Raw genomic sequence first — 17,500 nt, forward strand, 5'->3', positions numbered from 1 at the left:
TACACACACACACACACACACACACACTTCAGCGAATGGACGGCTTGGATGACGTTCTGAAGAAAACTGAAGTCTGTGGATCCCAACGCAAAGAGAAGTGCCTAGTGATTTTGCAGGGTGGGGGGGAAATTGCTCGTGGAGTAGTGGGAAAGTAGGGAAAGAGGAAAAGGGGAGGGATTACTGAGGGAAATGGAAGGAAATGAGGAGGGAGTAGACTTGGTCCAGCCAGACAAGCGAAAGGTAAACAAAAGACTGAGTGAGGATGAAATGTCTAATAAAAATGTAAAGATTAGAAGTATAGAGAGGAGCAATACAGAAGAAAGTGACGAGAATATGTTCCAGGGATTTAAAGAGGGTGGGGGGGACACAACCCCCCCCCCCCCGACTGATAAGACTAGAGGAGAGAGTTGATAAGGTGATCGAGGACTTGGAACGTAAGTTAGGTAATGTAGACTCCATTTTCCAGAGAATTGAAAGGTTGGAACAACTAGAGAAGGCTAACAGAAACTTAACTGAAGAAATAGAGGACCTAAAAAGACAGTTAGGAAATGTAAAGGAAGAGAATGAGAAATTGAAGAAGAATAGTAATGAAAACAGAGAGAAAATAGCTACAGAAGCTAAAAATTGGAGAATAACTCAAGAAGGGAATAAGGTTTCATTCACTGACATAGTCAAACAGCAATTGAAAGAACATAATGAAGACTCAGTTATTAAAGTGATGAGACAGAAGGAGAATATAGTAAGAGAATTAGCTGACAAAAAGAAATGTATAATTATATTAGGAATGGAAGAGAAACATAACCCAGATAGAACCGCAAGAATCAAGGAGGAAAATGAAAGAGTAAGCAGTTTATTAAAATTAGTCCAGGAAGATGAACCAGAAATTATAAAGGAAATTGAGGAAAAATTCAGACTCGGAAAATATAGTACAGATAAGACCAGACCAATTAAGATTAAATTCAGGTCACAAACAACGGCAGAGAAAATTCTATCCAAGACAGGGAAACTAGCAACAAATGATCAATATAAAAAGGTATGGATAAAAAGAGAAATGAATAAGGAGGAAAGAGAGGCAGAAAAGCAGAAAAGAATTGAAGCTAAGGCAAAAAACGAGGAAAGAACGGAGTCAGAGAAAGAGAGATTCTATTGGAGAGTAGTGAACATGAAAGTAAAGCAGTTCGACATACTAAAGAAAAACATAAGGGAAACAGAGAACACAATGGAAGTGGCAGAAAACTAAGAGTGTCTTACACAAATATAGATGGATTGATAACAGGATTGAATGAACTGAATGATTATTTGAAAGAAAAAGAACCGAACATAATGGGAATTGTAGAAACAAAATTAAAAGGCCCACTACCACCCAACAGTGTAGGACATGATACATACAATTATTGGATTAGAAACAGAGAGAAAAAACAAGGGGGTGGAGTTATGTTCCTGACTAAGAAGGATATAAACGTGAAAGGTGTCATATATGGAAAGAATACAGTAGAGATGATTATGATAGAAGTAGAAGACCGAGATAAGAAGAGCAGAAAATTTGTGATCAATTATGTGCCTCCGACAACAGCCTCATGGGAGGAGAGTGAACATAAAAGTATGTTAGAGGACACAAAGATAGCATTAACTAAAATAATGGAAGATGGAGGAAGAATAGTTATGATGGGCGACTTTAATTGCAAAGAAATCTGCTGGGAAGAAATGACAGTAAAGAGTGGTGATGACTCATGGGGAAATGCTCTACTTGAGATGATTACTGACCATTCAATGACACAATGGATACAAGAGAACACTAGGTATAGAAATGAAGAAGAACCATCGAGGCTAGACTTAATAATTACATCTGAACCTAGAATAGTGGACAAGATTGAATATAAAACACCAATAGGTAAAAGTGACCACATATTGATTGAACTGGAACTTAATGAAGAAAAATATATGAAAAGAAATGAACAATATAGAAAAGGAAGAATGATGTATGAAAAAACAAACTTTGATAAAATAAGAGAATTCTTCCAACAAGAAAACTGGGAAGAAATATACAAAGAAGAAACATCAGTGGAAGAGAAATGGAATATTTTGACAAAAATTTACAAAAAAGGAGTGGAAAAGTATGTCCCAAGACAAAAACAAGAAAAAGAATATGTAAAATGCTGGTACAACAAAAGTTGTAGGGAGTTAAAAGACAAAAGAGACAAAGCCTGGACCAGATGGAAAAAAGACAGAAGACCTGAAAAATGGAAAATATATACTGGTTATAGAAATGAATATGTACAAAAGTGCAGAGAGGAAAAAAGAAAATATGAAAAAGATGTTATAGAAAAGTGTAAAGATCAACCAAAACTATTCTACAGATTTGTAAACAATAAACTGAAAAACAAACAAGACTTGGAGAAATTAAGACAAGGAGGAGTTGAATACACTGAGGAAATGTAAATGGCAGAAATTATGAACAAACATTTTAAATCAGTGTTTACAAGGGAAAATATACAACCTGAAGAGATTGAGTGGAAGGAAAAAGTCCCCCCTATGGAAGAAATAGAAGTAACAAAGAATGAAATATTGACACACTTGGGTAATTTTGATGTCAGAAAATCGCATGGGCCAGATGAAATAGCAAACTGGATTCTGAAAGAATGCAGGAATGAACTGGCAGACAAAATACATAGCATAATAAGCAGTTCCTTAAAAGAAGGAAAAGTTCCAGAAGATTGGAAAAAAGCAAATATAGTACCTATATATAAAGGAGGAAATAAAGAAGAACCTACCAACTATAGACCAGTCTCTCTAACAAGTACAATAGCAAAAATTTGTGAAAGAATTATCAAAAGTAGATGGGTAAAATACTTGGAAAAAAACAACGTACTAAATCCAAGGCAATTTGGATTCAGACAAGGACGATCATGCGTCACCAATTTAATATGTTTCTATTCAAGGCTAATAGATATAATACAAGAAAGAGATGGATGGGCTGATTGTGCATTTCTAGACCTAAAAAAAGCTTTTGACAAAGTACCACATAAGAAGTTGCTTAAGAAATTAGAATATGAAGGAGGAATACAAGGTAAATTGCTAAATTGGATGGAAGACTTTTTGCAAAAAAGAAAAATGAGAGTAGTGATAAGAGATCAGCACTCAAAATGGAATGAAGTAATAAGCGGTGTCCCGCAGGGAACAGTTCTGGCCCCAATAATGTTTGCTATATATATTAATGATATGGATGAAGGAATTGAAAGCTATATGAGCTTCTTTGCAGATGATGCAAAATTACTGAAAAGAGTGAAAACTGAAGAAGATTGTGAATCACTACAGAGAGATCTAAATAAAGTACAAGAATGGAGTAGGAAGTGGGAGATGGAGTTCAATACAAAAAAGTGTAGTATAATGGAATTTGGAAAAAGCAAAAACAGAATAACAGGATCATATAATTTGGGAGAAGAAGGAATAAAAAAAGTAGAAAATGAGAAGGACCTGGGAGTCATTGTTATGAATAATATGTCACCTGAGAAACATATAAATAAGATTTTTGGAGAAACTTATAATTTAATAAGAACAATCAAAGTGGCATTTACATACCTGGATGAAGAAATGGTGAGGAAAATCCTAATCACCCTGATAAGACCAAGATTGGAATATGCAGCAACGATATGGTCACCAAGTACAAAAAAATGTATAAAAAAACTTGAAAGAATACAAAGAGCAATTACAAAATTGGCACCAACACTCTCAAAACTATCATATGAAGAGAGACTACAAAAACTTAAACTACAGACACTAGAGCAAAGAAGAGAGAGAGGAGATTTGATAGCTATTTACAGAATCATGAAAGGCATAGAAATTACTGATTGTAGCATCTAGACCTCCTAGAAGACGTAATCTACCACCAAAATCTCCTAGACATTCATCTACCACCTCTGCTTATACTATCGGCACGACACCGATGCATTTCGGTGCAGTCAGAGTAGCCTGGTACTCGACCTGACATCTTCACGCACCTGGTCACTACGGGTCAGGTCGCTATTGTCCAGGCAGACACCTCACGCGCAGTTGGACGCCTCACGAACCCTAAAGGACTGCCACCAAGCCAAGCATTGATACACATTATATTTAAATCCCTTTCCTACGGGATATGTCTATCCTGTCCAACCTCGGACAACTGTATGTCATTTGTAAATATGTATATGCAATGTATAAGGTAGTTAAAACCTATCCTGATCTCTAATATTTGCTAAAACTGCATCTTGTAAATAAATATTATCTCGTCGGCAACCTAACCACGAGCCATGTATATAAGCACCTCCTGTCACCAAATAAAGAAGAAAAAGACCACAGAGAGAGACAGAGCTACACGTGCTCCGCTGCTTTTTATTCAAAGCCTCCAAACACCGCTCAACTACGACCACGTACTACCACAACTCATATGTTGAGATACCATCCAACATATCTGGCAGCAGCGGTGAGATATGAACTTATCTGGAACCAACGCGGGATTCAAAATATCTGGTAAACTGCGCGGGATTCAACATATCTGAAATCAGCAAGCACAAGATCCCGGTGCAGGAACGTTGTGCAACCTACCCAACGCCAGCAAGCCCATCAACTCGAACCTTCGCTGTGAGTCCTACCCAGCGAAGCGAACGAGCTAGCCAACGCACAGGACAAGTTATCCCAGCGATCCAACTATCCAGCGAAGCGGACAACAGCTCAAGCCATCTCTCTCGCTGTGTGAGCCAGCCCAACGCACAGGACAAGTCATCCTAGCGACCCACCCCAGCAACCGGCTACGAGACAAGAGCCCATCTCCCTCGCCGTGACCCAGCTCAACAACATCCTTCAAAGGAAGTATCGCTCTTACGTCCGGAAGTCGAACCGACACCTTTCAAAAACTGAAGAATTCCACACACGAACTAACCCATTTGCCACCCTTCTCATTCTTTCAATATTTCCAGATCTGCATCATCGCACCACACTCCATCGAATTATTCAACTTTCACCTCTAGTGAACCCTTCACCATCGCTTCACCTCGTCAGAACTGTAAGTAGATGCCTGTATTTATTGGGGCTAGGTAGCTCTAAATTGTTGTGTGAGTGAGTTAAGTGAAGGCTATCCAGTGATTTTTTTTTATATTTTTTGCAAAGCCTTAAATTTTTTTCGGTGATTTTTTTTTTCTTTTTGTACGAAAGTGTGCATGACCCATTCACAGTCCAACGTTTCACACCATTACAACACTCGTTCCAAAATGGCAGCACAAAACGAAAATAACACACAGTCCTCGCCGAATCAAAACACAGACCCAACCGTCGCTCAACCACACATGCAACGTTCTGCAACAAACCTACTAACACTCCTGCAGCATGACAACACTCTTCCTAAGTTCAACGGGACAAACATCGCCATCCACACTCTCTTAGATGACGTCCGTTCGGAAATACAGCGCACACAGGTGCACGATGAAATGACTAAAATCGCTGTCCTTAAAAGTCGCATCGATTTCAACGATACCCTTGCAAGCGACATAATCCAATCCGACGCGTTCCAACAACCACAGACTTTCCAAAATTTCATTGACGAGTTCAAAAAATCCTTCGCCCCATATGAACAGTTAGGCTCCCTTTCTCCCTTCTACACACTAGGAACAAACTTTAACAACCCCCCTTATCTCACCAAAGAAAGAGCAGTCAGGGAGGCGAGTCAGTTCAAGGAAGAACTAAAAGACGCATTCACTTCTTCACCTTGGGTTAAAAATAACACAATCAGCCTAGATCACGTACTCTCATTATTTGGCTACATAAAACTGATCTCGCGACTTCACCCAGAAACACTAAAGAAAATAGAGAACATTCCTTTTGATCCAGACACAACACTCGTTGACTTCTCTAGAAAATTTTCGGACACATCAGCGACAAAATCACAAATTCAACAACAACAAATCCCCCTTACACACACACTCACACACCCACCCACTCCCACAGTAGCAAAAATCTCACAAGAACATTACACTAGAGATAAACACATGTCACACGACCATCACACTAGAGGTAGACAAATATCACGCACAAGATCACGACAGCGTTCACAATCTAGGAGACCATTCTTTTGCAAAATCTGCAACATAGTAGGACATAGCACAAACAGGTGTTATTACAGACAACCAACTAGCTACTGCTCATATCACGGACCAGCTTTTCACGACACAACACAATGTCGCGTCTTGAAATCAAAAACCTACACGTCATACGCGTCTCCCCAACACCCGACTAGCGACAACACAAACAAACACAACACGGTATGACTATCGTCTCACGGTGAACAAAACACACGACCTCACGAGACAGAATCAAACCCCCCACTACCGATTCTCACGATGGCTGACTCTCGATCATCCCCGTCTGCTATGACATTTCACGCCACGGTCAACAACCTTCCACAACTACTCTTTCTGGACACAGGATCCCCAGTTAATCTAATGTCAAAGGTTTCCTTCGACCAATTCCGATTCCGACACCGTAGAGTAACAGTTATAGAACCAACGGATATCACATTACAAAATGTAGACGGAGTTCCCTTTCCCATCATAGGAAAAACCGAACTAGACATCTCCCTGCATGCCAACTGTCCTCCCATTACAACGACAGTATACATAGCGGACGTAGTGTTTCCCGCAGATATTCTTATAGGTTTGACATGGATGCAAAGAAATCGCATCATCATCTATCCTGCTCAAAACGGCATTGGTTTCAATAATCACTTCATAACGGCTTTAAAGACAGCTAACACGCATGCACACACAGAAAACACGCGCGTCAAACACTTGCATATGATCGAGCAACAGCATGCAACATCAACAACAGCAACAACTGAACAAAACAGTGACGAAACAGAAAAGGTGACACTTGTAACAGACACGCACACTGGTGTAACGGACACGCCCACCCCATCCGCTCACCCCCGTAGCTCACACCACAGACGTAATAGACGTACACTGTCAGCGCGCATGTCAAAGTCAACTCGCGACCACAAGAAACACGATGTTTTCACTAACATACAGGAAATATCACCACAATACACTACCGTCTCACAGATCTCTCTCACGAATTCTCACGCGGTTGTAATAACTGACAAAACACTCTATCCACGCGAGTACACAAAAGTGCGTATCTTCAAAGCTCCCGACTCAGATGTTCTTTGCATCACAGACACTTGCCGTGTATCTGGTGTATCTCTCTTATCCGCCCTATCTCACACATCGAGCAAAGGACACACAACAATCATAGTTGCAAATAATACCAATGCCCCTCTTCAGATGAACAAAGGAACGAACGTTTGTGATTTTACAGTGTATCCCTCCCCAGTACACGTAATCGACCATGACAACTCACAACACGTATGCGCCATCACCAACGGAGAACAGAACACACAGGAAACCATCAAAGCACCACACATTAACGATGTAGATTTCCCTGAAGCACGAGAAGATCTCCTGACACTCTTGAACACGTACAGACACGCAATTGCACTCCCAGGCGAACCATTAGGTCTCACAGACATCATACAACATCATATACCACTTCAACAAAATGCAAAACCACGGTACATACCCGCTTACCGTCTTCCTCACAGTAAAAGAACCATTGTCGACAACATAATTGCAGATATGCTCGACCAAGGCATCATTGAACACAGCCTATCTCCCTGGAATTTTCCTCTCTTTGTCGTTCCAAAACACGACGGCTCCTTTCGCCCTGTTGTTGATTTCCGTGAGCTAAATAAACTCATCATTCCCGAAAGACATCCTATTCCTCATCTCCAAGACACAATCTACTCCATAGGCGAACACAACACGGTCTTCTCTACTCTCGACCTTATGTCAGGGTATTTCCAAATACCTCTAGATGACGAATCAAAACCTCTAACAGCCTTCAGTACCAATACGGGCCATTACCACTTCAAAAGGTTGGCCATGGGACTCGTCTCTGCTCCCTCTGTTTTCACAAGACTTATGTTCAAAGTCTTAGAAGGTTTGATTGGAAAGACTGTCTTCATATACCTTGACGACATTATCATTGCCTCACGATCACTCACGGAACACCTTAACACACTTCAAACTGTCTTCTCAAGATTAGCCGCGGCAGGCCTAAAACTTAAACTCAAAAAGTGCTCCTTCCTCAAAAAGGAAATAAGGTTCCTAGGACACGTCATAAACTCACACGGTGTCATTACTTCTCAAGACAAGGTTAAGGCTGTTCTAGATTTTCCAACCCCTAACTCTACAGAACACGTGAAATCATTTCTAGGACTTTCAGGTTTTTACAGACGTTTTATCGAAGGCTATGCTCACATGGCAGCTCCTTTAACAGCCCTTCTCAAGAAAGATACTCCTTTTAACTGGACGTCTGAACACAACACCGCTTTCCACAAGCTCAAACAAGCACTCACAACAGCCCCGGTTCTGGCATTCCCAAACTTCTCTAAACCCTTCACACTATGCACAGATGCTTCATACAAAGGCCTTGGCGCAGTACTAATGCAACAACACGACTCCAAACTTAGACCTATAGCTTACGCCAGTCGCGCATTAAACAAGCACGAACAAAACTACTCTGTCACTGAAATTGAAGCGCTCGCAATCATATATGCACTCAAACATTTTAAAGACATCATTCTAGGATACGAAATACATGTACACACAGATCATCAACCCGTTTTAAACCTCTTCAAAGGCAAGAACCTAACTGGGAAACTAGCCAGATGGTTCCTTACTATCCAGGACTTCATGCCTACCTTCCACTACGTCCAGGGCCATGCAAACTATGTCGCCGACGCCCTTAGTAGAAACGTAGCAACAATACGTCAAGCATCAGAGCCACTTGACATTACGCGAGACCGCATCATTGCCGCTCAAGCGACAGACCCCCTATGGAAAAGAATCATACACTATCTAAATTCAGGTGACACTACAAACACAGACGATTTTCCTCCCAACATAGACAACTACTCTCTCATAGATCAGGTTCTCTACCACATAACACTGCTCACAAACAAATGCGAACCAAACCGCATGGTTACACAATTAGTAGTTCCCACAAGTCTTGTTCCAGAAGTTCTCAAAATACTACATGATTCTCCATTAGCAGGACATTGCGGAAAGGACAAGTGCCTCTCGCAAGCTAGGTTAAAGTACTTTTGGCCCACCATGCGTAAAGACATACACACATACATAGACGCATGCCACTCATGCATAACTCATAAAGGTCACATTAGCGGTCAAGTACCAATACACAATTACCCAACACCTTCCAAACCCTTTGAAACCATTGCCATTGACTTACTCAAACTTCCAATCACTCTCAATGGAAACCAGTACCTTTTCGTATGCATCGATCATTTCTCTCGTTTCTGCATCCTCTCTCCTTTAGCGGACAAGACAGCAAAAAGTGTAGCTCAGACAATAATCAATAACGTCATCTGCCCATACACCACACCGAAAACACTAATCTCAGACAACGGCACGGAATTTCATAACGACATCCTCACAAATATCTGCCAACAGTTCAACATTACAAAGTGTAACACCACACCATACCACCCCAGCTCAAATGGACTCGTTGAACGTCAAAATCGGAAGATACTCAACATTCTCAGACACCTTGCCACAGACATACACGCATCTTGGGACGAACACATACCCATGATACAAGCCTGCATCAACAGCGCAATCAATAGATCAATCTCAGAATCACCCCATTTTGTTTTGTTTGGATCTGATAAGAAAATGCCATACGACCTACTCACTTCAGAAACCCCCCCTGTGTATGATTTCAATGATTTTGTCAAGGTAACTCTCAATAATTTCAACACTCTTTTCAAGAGAATACATGAGTCACTGACTCTCTCAAAAGCAGATATGCTTAGGTTGAAGAACGCTCACTCCAGAGATTGCAATGTTTCTGTAGGTGACATAATATACCACACCAACCACCAACCCACATCAAAACTTGCACCCAAATTCCATGGTCCATTTCGGGTCACCGACATACTTCCGCACAATAAGATCAAAGCTCTCCACTTACGCGAACTCACAGAGGCTATCCTACATTTAGATCATATCAAACTAGTTCCTAGAGGTCTCGACATGGATGACATTCCATCCCCGCCCATACTACAACCAACACACACGACCGAGACTCTAGACACAAACACCTTTACCACCCCACCGATCCCGACACCACGCTATAGCCTCAGAAATAGAATTGTATAAGTTTCTTTAGCCCCAACAAATCCAAGCATCTATTTCCAAAACCAATATTTATCATCATGTTCATCTTATCATGCCATAACCAAGTATCTCCCTTCTAGCTGTGCAGATCACCTTTGCCACTCAGGGAAGGTCAACCCCTTCACCTAGGCACACCCCTCCTTCTTCTATCTCCTTAACAGTTCGTGCACCAAGCCTATGTGGATCTCAAGCTCATGGTGTCGCGAGGACGGACACTGGTAGCGTATGCCGAGCAACTGTAGCATCTAGACCTCCTAGAAGACGTAATCTACCACCAAAATCTCCTAGACATTCATCTACCACCTCTGCTTATACTATCGGCACGACACCGATGCATTTCGGTGCAGTCAGAGTAGCCTGGTACTCGACCTGACATCTTCACGCACCTGGTCACTACGGGTCAGGTCGCTATTGTCCAGGCAGACACCTCACGCGCAGTTGGACGCCTCACGAACCCTAAAGGACTGCCACCAAGCCAAGCATTGATACACATTATATTTAAATCCCTTTCCTACGGGATATGTCTATCCTGTCCAACCTCGGACAACTGTATGTCATTTGTAAATATGTATATGCAATGTATAAGGTAGTTAAAACCTATCCTGATCTCTAATATTTGCTAAAACTGCATCTTGTAAATAAATATTATCTCGTCGGCAACCTAACCACGAGCCATGTATATAAGCACCTCCTGTCACCAAATAAAGAAGAAAAAGACCACAGAGAGAGACAGAGCTACACGTGCTCCGCTGCTTTTTATTCAAAGCCTCCAAACACCGCTCAACTACGACCACGTACTACCACAACTCATATGTTGAGATACCATCCAACATGATAGAGAGAATCTGATAAAATGGGATGACAGAAATACAAGAGGACACGGAAAGAAAATAAAAAAAGACAGCTATAGAAGAGATTTGAAAAAGAACAGCTTTCCTCACAGAGCAATAGACAGTTGGAACAAGTTAGATGAGAAAGTGGTGTGTGCAAAAACAATACATGAATTTAAAAATAGTTTAGATAAAATGAGATATGAAGACGGGACCCACGAGCATAGCTCCCCTTCCCGTAAAATACAACTAGGTAAATACAACTAGGTAAATACACACACACACACACACACACACACTTCAGCGAATGGACGGCTTGGATGACGTTCTGAAGAAAACTGAAGTCTGTGGATCCCAACGCAAAGAGAAGTGCCTAGTGTTTTTACAGGGTGGGGGGGAAATTGCTCGTGGAGTAGTGGGAAAGTAGGGAAAGAGGAAACGGGGAGGGATTACTGAGGGAAATGGAAGGAAATGAGGAGGGAGTAGACTTGGCCCAGCCAGACAAGCGAAAGGTAAACAAGAGACTGAGCGATGATGAAATGTCTAATAAAAATGTAAAGATTAGAAGTATAGAGAGGAGCAATACAGTAGAAAGTGACGAGAATATGTTCCAGGGATTTAAAGAGGGTGGGGACACAACCCTCCCCCCCCCCCCGGACTGATAAGACTAGAGGAGAGAGTTGATAAGTTGATCGAGGACTTGGAACGTAAGTTAGGTAATGTTGACTCCATTTTCCAGAGAATTGAAAGGTTGGAACAACTAGAGAAGGCAAACAGAAACTTAACTGAAGAAATAGAGGACCTAAAAAGACAGTTAGGAAATGTAAAGGAAGAGAATGAGAAATTGAAGAATAGTAATGAAAACAGAGACACAATAGCTAAAGAAGCTAAAAATTGGAGAACAACCCAAGAAGGGAATAAGGTTTCATTCACTGACATAGTCAAACAGCAATTGAAAGAACATAATGAAGACTCAGTTATTAAACTGATGAGACAGAAGGAGAATATAGTAAGAGAATTAGCTGACAAAAAGAAATGTATAATTATATTAGGAATGGAAGAGAAACATAACCCAGATAGAACCGCAAGAATCAAGGAGGAAAATGAAAGAGTAAGCAGTTTATTAAAATTAGTCCAGGAAGATGAACCAGAAATTATAAAGGAAATTGAGGAAAAATTCAGACTCGGAAAATATAGTACAGATAAGACCAGACCAATTAAGATTAAATTCAGGTCACAAACAACGGCAGAGAAAATTCTATCCAAAACAGGAAAACTAGCAACAAATGATCAATATAAAAAGGTATGGATAAAAAGAGAAATTAATAAGGAGGAAAGAGAGGCAGAAAAGCAGAAAAGACTTGAAGCTAAGGCAAAAAACGAGGAAAGAACGGAGTCAGAGAAAGAGAGATTCTATTGGAGAGTAGTGAATATGAAACTGAAGCAGTTCGACATACTAAAGAAAAACATAAGGGAAACAGAGAACACAATGGAAGTGGCAGAAAACTAAGAACGTCTTACACAAATATAGATGGATTGATAACAGGATTGAATGAACTGAATGATTATTTGAAAGAAAAAGAACCGGACATAATGGGAATTGTAGAAACAAAATTAAAAGGCCCACTACCACCCAACAGTGTAGGACATGATGCATACAATTATTGGATTAGAAACAGAGAGAAAAAACAAGGGGGTGGAGTTATGTTCCTGACTAAGAAGGATATAAACGTGAAAGGTGTCATATATGGAAAGAATACAGTAGAGATGATTATGATAGAAGTGGAAGACCGAGATAAGAAGAGCAGAAAATTTGTGATCAATTATGTGCCTCCGAAAACAGCCTCATGGGAGGAGAGTGAATATAAAAGTATGTTAGAGGACACAAAGATAGCATTAACTAAAATAATGGAAGACGGAGGAAGAATAGTTATGATGGGCGACTTTAATTGCAAAGAAATCTGCTGGGAAGAAATGACAGTAAAGAGTGGTGATGACTCATGGGGAAACGCTCTACTTGAGATGATTACTGACCATTCAATGACACAATGGATACAAGAGAACACTAGGTATAGAAATGAAGAAGAACCATCGAGGCTAGACTTAATAATTACATCTGAACCTAGAATAGTGGACAAGATTGAATATAAAACACCAATAGGTAAAAGTGACCACATATTGATTGAACTGGAACTTAATGAAGAAAAATATATCAAAAGAAATGAACAATATAGAAAAGGAAGAATGATGTATGAAAAAACAAACTTTGATAAAATAAGAGAATTCTTCCAACAAGAAAACTGGGAAGAAATATACAAAGAAGAAACATCAGTGGAAGAGAAATGGAATATTTTGACAAAAATTTACAAAAAAGGAGTGGAAAAGTATGTCCCAAGACAAAAACAAGAAAAAGAATATGTAAAATGCTGGTACAACAAAAGTTGTAGGGAGTTAAAAGACAAAAGAGACAAAGCCTGGACCAGATGGAAAAAAGACAGAAGACCTGAAAAATGGAAAATATATACTGGTTATAGAAATGAATATGTACAAAAGTGCAGAGAGGAAAAAAGAAAATATGAAAAAGATGTTATAGAAAAGTGTAAAGATCAACCAAAACTATTCTACAGATTTGTAAACAATAAACTGAAAAACAAACAAGACTTGGAGAAATTAAGACAAGGAGGAGTTGAATACACTGAGGAAATGGAAATGGCAGAAATTATGAACAAACATTTTAAATCAGTGTTTACAAGGGAAAATATACAACCTGAAGAGATTGAGTGGAAAGAAAAAGTCCCCCCTATGGAAGAAATAGAAGTAACAAAGAATGAAATATTGACACACTTGGGTAATTTTGATGTCAGAAAATCGCATAGGCCAGATGAAATAGCAAACTGGATTCTGAAAGAATGCAGGAATGAACTGGCAGACAAAATACATAGCATAATAAGCAGTTCCTTAAAAGAAGGAAAAGTTCCAGAAGATTGGAAAAAAGCAAATATAGTACCTATATATAAAGGAGGAAATAAAGAAGAACCTACCAACTATAGACCAGTCTCTCTAACAAGTACAATAGCAAAAATTTGTGAAAGAATTATCAAAAGTAGATGGGTAAAATACTTGGAAAAAAACAACGTACTAAATCCAAGGCAATTTGGATTCAGACAAGGACGATCATGCGTCACCAATTTAATATGTTTCTATTCAAGGCTAATAGATATAATACAAGAAAGAGATGGATGGGCTGATTGTGCATTTCTAGACCTAAAAAAAGCTTTTGACAAAGTACCACATAAGAAGTTGCTTAAGAAATTAGAATATGAAGGAGGAATACAAGGTAAATTGCTAAATTGGATGGAAGACTTTTTGCAAGAAAGAAAAATGAGAGTAGTGATAAGAGATCAGCACTCAAAATGGAATGAAGTAATAAGCGGTGTCCCGCAGGGAACAGTTCTGGCCCCAATAATGTTTGCTATATATATTAATGATATGGATGAAGGAATTGAAAGCTATATGAGCTTCTTTGCAGATGATGCAAAACTACTGAAAAGAGTGAAAACTGAAGAAGATTGTGAATCACTACAGAGAGATCTAAATAAAGTACAAGAATGGAGTAGGAAGTGGGAGATGGAGTTCAATACAAAAAAGTGTAGTATAATGGAATTTGGAAAAAGCAAAAACAGAATAACAGGATCATATAATTTGGGAGAAGAAGGAATAAAAAAAGTAGAAAATGAAAAGGACCTGGGAGTCATTGTTATGAATAATATGTCACCTGAGAAACATATAAATAAGATTTTTGGAGAAACTTATAATTTAATAAGAACAATCAAAGTGGCATTTACATACCTGGATGAAGAAATGGTGAGGAAAATCCTAATCACCCTGATAAGACCAAGATTGGAATATGCAGCAACGATATGGTCACCAAGTACAAAAAAATGTATAAAAAAACTTGAAAGAATACAAAGAGCAATTACAAAATTGGCACCAACACTCTCAAAACTATCATATGAAGAGAGACTACAAAAACTTAAACTACAGACACTAGAGCAAAGAAGAGAGAGAGGAGATTTGATAGCTATTTACAGAATCATGAAAGGCATAGAAATTACTGATAGAGAGAATCTGATAAAATGGGATGACAGAAATACAAGAGGACACGGAAAGAAAATAAAAAAAGACAGCTATAGAAGAGATTTGAAAAAGAACAGCTTTCCTCACAGAGTAATAGACAGTTGGAACAAGTTAGATGAGAAAGTGGTGTGTGCAAAAACAATACATGAATTTAAAAATAGTTTAGATAAAATGAGATATGAAGACGGGATCCCACGAGCATAGCTCCCCTTCCCGTAAAATACAACTAGGTAAATACAACTAGGTAAATACACACACACACACAAACGTACACAAAAAGAAATGCTCCAAGAAATGGAGCACTAGACGCTTTAAAAAGAGTAACAGAAAAGATCGATGAAAAAAATTACCCTTTCAAAATAAAAATTATTTACAGATAATCTCATCATGCATTAACATCGACCCCTCTACATTCAACCAAATAGAATATAGATAACACTACTGTCTTCTAATGGGGTTACCGTTTAGTACAAGAGCTGCAAATCTTTCCTTAGAGACATTAGAAATATACAATATACACTCTAGTCCTCTCACCCAACTTGCTCTCTTTCGGTCTCTCAGCGTTATTCCATCATTGATTTCTCCATTCTCCTCTGTGATGTCCTTATTTTTTATTCCTTTACCTTCGATAGTTTCCAAGTCTCACACCCGTAGATTATTGCTGGTAGAATGCATTGATTGTAAACTTTACGTTTCAAACATAATAGTAGAGAGCCTCTCAGGATCTTATTATACTTACCAAACACTTTCCAACCAATTGTAATGCGTCTTTTTATTTCATTATCATGATCTTTCGTCACTTTCACCATCTGGCCTAAATAATATAATCATACTCTTCAACTTCTTCAAGACTCTCATAATCAATTACATTCTCTTTACTTTGAACTTTCGTATTGAACATTACTTTGGTTTTACTTTTATTCATTTTTAAACCTACTTTGACACTTTCCTTGTTTAGATCACTCAGCATATCTTGCAAGTCTTCTGCTCTTTCTGAGATAAGAATAGTGTCATCCGCAAATCTTAGGTGGTGCAAATATTCGCCATTAATCTTCAAACATTTCTTTTCCCAACTCAATCTTTTGAAAATATCTTCCAAGCAAGCTGTAAATAGTTTTGGTGAAATTGTATCGCTTTACCGTACTCTCATCTCGATCTTGATCTTTTCTGTAAATATATTTAGTCGAATTATAGCGGTACCTTTCGCATAAATCTTTTCTAAAACCCTTACGATCTATTCGTTTGTACCCTGCTTGCGTAGCGAGTTTAGTATTGCTATTTGTTCTACCGAGTCAAAGGCCTTCTCGTAATCTACAAAAGCTTAACAGAGAGGTACATTGTATTCTGTCGTTTGTTATATTTTTGATTGGGTGTTTGTTGGATGCTGTCATTGCTAGTTTCCTTTTCTTTTTTTCTTCTATCTCTTGTTGCTTTTGTGCCAGAGCAAGGTCCTTTTCCTTTTTATTTTGAATTGCTGCTTCTAATTCTGCTTTGTATGGACATGCAGTCAAAACTAGAGCTCGCCCTTGATGCCTGGCTCTCTTCCTTTGTATAGCTGTAGTCACCGTGGAGCCGTGGAGCCGTGGAGCCGTGGAGCCGTGGAGAAGTGGAGCAGTGGAGCAGTGGAGCAGTGGAGTCGTGGAGTCGTGCAGCCGTGAAGCCGTGAAGCTGTAGAGCCGTGGACCCGTGGACCCGTGCACCCTTGGACCCGTCTAGAATTGGAGCCGTGGAGCTGTGGAGAAGTGGAGCCGTGGAGTCATGGAGTCATGGAGCCGTGGAGCCGTGGAGCCGTGGAGCCGTGGAGCCGTGGAGCCGTGGAGCCGTGGAGCCGTGGAGCCGTGGAGCCGTGGAGCCGTGGAGCCGTGCACCCTTGGACCCGTCTAGAATTGGAGCCGTGGAGCTGTGGAGAAGTGGAGCCGTGGAGTCATGGAGCCGTGGAGCCGTGGAGCCGTGGAGCCGTGGAGCCGTGGACCCGTGGAGCTGTGGAGCCGTGGAGCCGTGGAGCCGTGGAGCCGTGGAGCCATGGAGCCGTGGAGCCGTGGAGACGTGGAGCCGTACAGCCGTGGAGCCGTGGAACCGTGGAGAAGTGGAGCCGTGGAGCCGTGGAACCGTGGAGAAGTGGAGCCGTGGAGCCTTGCAGCCATGGACCTTTGGAGTCGTGGAGCTGTGGACCCGTGGAGCCGTGGAGTCGTGGAGCCGTGGAGCCGTGGTGTCGTGGAGCCGTGGAGCCGGGGAGCCGTGGAGCCGTGGGGC

This window comes from Oratosquilla oratoria, chromosome 13, assembly GCF_046742065.1.
Source record: "Oratosquilla oratoria isolate Oo_2021 chromosome 13, ASM4674206v1, whole genome shotgun sequence".
Taxonomy (NCBI): Eukaryota; Metazoa; Arthropoda; class Malacostraca; order Stomatopoda; family Squillidae; genus Oratosquilla; species Oratosquilla oratoria.